This window comes from Capsicum annuum, chromosome 3 (assembly GCF_002878395.1).
Source record: "Capsicum annuum cultivar UCD-10X-F1 chromosome 3, UCD10Xv1.1, whole genome shotgun sequence".
Lineage (NCBI taxonomy): Eukaryota > Viridiplantae > Streptophyta > Magnoliopsida > Solanales > Solanaceae > Capsicum > Capsicum annuum.
In genome coordinates, this window is record NC_061113.1 from 264,893,570 (window position 1) to 264,896,550 (window position 2,981).

Here is a 2,981-nt window from a genome sequence, read left to right on the forward strand (position 1 = left end):
AAAAAAATATGAAACTTATTTCGTGAATAAGGAAAAATCTAAATCATTTTTAGATATACTTGTGGGCAACGAAATTTTATTAAATTGAAATACATACGAAATTCGGATTATGGTAAATTCAAAATAGATTAGTCCCAGATAAATGTTGTGGATTAGTATAATTGGATTAATTATTTAAGTCCAAACATGTATGGATTTAATTAAAGTCCAATTTTTATTGGGCTAGCCCATTAATTTGGGCTACCAATAATGAGCCCACTGTCACATCCCAAAATAAGCCTTAGGCGTGACTGGCTCCCGACAACACCGCTTTCCGGGAGGACCAATTTTCTATGCATTCACCCTATCTATAAATACTGAGATGAAAACATACACAACACTAAGTGCACGAAATAATTATTAATGCAGGATCATTATCCAACAAGACATCGCATAGCGATATATGAAAACTACAATAGTTTATATAACAAATCTCTAACCCAAATCCCACACTGAGTTCATGGAGCATCTAAACAGAATTACATGAACTTTTGGGCATACAAACACAAAGAACGAAAACATAAGCTAAAATAACGAGAGATGAATGACAGCCTTCACGAATAATGCGAAGGCTCACCTTAGAGATAGAATCCACACATAAATTCAGTCATCCACGAGCCTCTCTCTCTGCAACCGTATCTGCACGTATGCAAGTAAGGAGTGAGCCATATAAATATAAACCAGTAAGATCCTCGACTTGCTACTTAAATACCCCTGGAACAAGTGTTAGAAAATACAAAGGACAACAAAGATACACAAATAATATGTACATAATATCTTTCATAAAATAATATCAATAAGATTTTCAAAGAGGTTCAAAATATCATCCTATAACAACTCAATCCACACTCACGACTTGTCATAAACGGCAGTGAAGGTGATCGTCCTAACACCCCGACAAGTCCACGGTAGCATATATCAAGCCCCAAAAAGTCTACTACGATAGCATGTACAAGACCCTAACATATTACGGCAGCATAGGTAATGCCCCTAACACATTACGACAGTATAAATAATGCCCCTAACATATTACGGAAGCATAAGTAATTCCCCTAACATATTACGGCAGCATAAATAATGCTCCTAACATATTACAGCAGCTATGTATGCCCCTAGAGACTATAATGGAAGCGAAGAAAATATATTCAATGCCCCAACCTCACCTCGCGCTTCACTCTATACAATTCTCAACACACTCTTCAAAATACATATTCATAGCTAGTCAAAAGCCATAAATTCTACCAAGTTCACGCTTGTCCTAACACATGGAATAGGTAGAAAAATATAATTTTTATAAATCAGATTTGAAAAGCATACATCAAAGCTTAAAGTCTCACTTACCTTGCTAAAGACAAGTTCCACAACCTCACTATGCGTAGAATACCAACCAAATAACCTTTAATGGCTTCAATCGGAACCCGAAGTTAGGCGTCAATTAATAAACTTGCCCTTACGTAAAAATTTCGGATGATCCGAATCTATTCATATATATATATATATATTCCTCGTAAGAATACAAATTTAACAACACCCATTTACTAGGAAGGTGAAAGAGCAAAGGCAAGAAATATTTTTCCAGAGCATAAGAGAACATATTCGGTTTAAGGCTCTAATAAGAAAATAATATGCACTCTTCAAATGCAAACTAATTGGGTCGAATCCTCTATATCAATTTTTCTCCTTACACATCAGTTTATTCTAAAAACAGAAGGAAATAAAGGAAGCTGCGCAGGTGAAGATAAAGGGATTCTCAAACCCAAAAAGATTTTCCATAATATGCAAGTCTTGAGTAAGTAACTATACATTTCTTTAATTTGTTTAACTAGGACACGTAGTAACGAGAAACAAAACCCAGTTCAAGCAGTAGCACAACCTAATTCTTTCTTCTTTTTATATAAATTTCCCCTAAGCAATCAATATCAACCAATATCTATTCTTAACCTGGCTGCAAATGACTACCACCAAGAAGAAAATCAACTATACATTGGTATCGTTTTATTGTCACTGTTTTCAAAATCATATGTAGAAAACTATAAACAAATTCATACCTTATTGGTGAAAGATGCTTGCTAACTTATCTTAGATACTCTCTACTGATATCTCTTCTTTCTCTTTATCTCTATTATTGCTCAAATGGTGTGTAGTGTAATCTTTGTCAATTAGAAATGAAAAATGGTGGAGTGTTCTTGAGTGGAGAGTATGGTCTATGTATTCATTGTATTGTGTGCAAGGAATGAATAAATATAGAGAAGTTTCTGTGTGTTCTTCAGGAAAAGAATATGGAAGAAGATTTGTGGAATTATGTGATGTCTTTCCGTGTAAATGGTGAGCCCCTCTCCTACTTTTTTTTTATGTCCAGTGGGTATATGACAGAAAAATAAATGGTGCTTCCTTGTTATTGCTCCCCTAATCATGAAAGACATAAGCGAGTAGGTGTGGCCCTCTTCCCATTACCCCTTATAAAAAAAAGATTTGGGTCATTACACCCACTTTGTTAAGCCCAAGCTATTATCATATTGAGAGGCCCAAAGAGGTGCCACGTGTCAAATGACGTTGCATGCCAAGTCAAGTGAAGGAGCCAATAGGATCATGCCACATGTCAAAATGATGCAATAGGCCCAATGAAATCAAAGCCCATAAAAGGCGCCACGTATTGGCCAAAGGAAGTCCATATTAATTATGATTCTCCCCTTTCCTCAACTATAAATAGAGGTACCATAATTCAGAAAAGGACTCCTGATAACTCTACCAAGAAGCAAGAAAAATCTTGTGGATCAAACGCTGCAATTTCTCTAAAAAGCTCAAGCATTCAAATCGGGTTCATCAAGTCCTTGAATTCAAGCCAAAGTTAAGATCAAGTCCCTCAAATGCGAAGCCAAAGTCAAGATCAAGTCCCTCAAATATGAATCGGGGGATTCATAGAGACAGTAACACTCACGTAT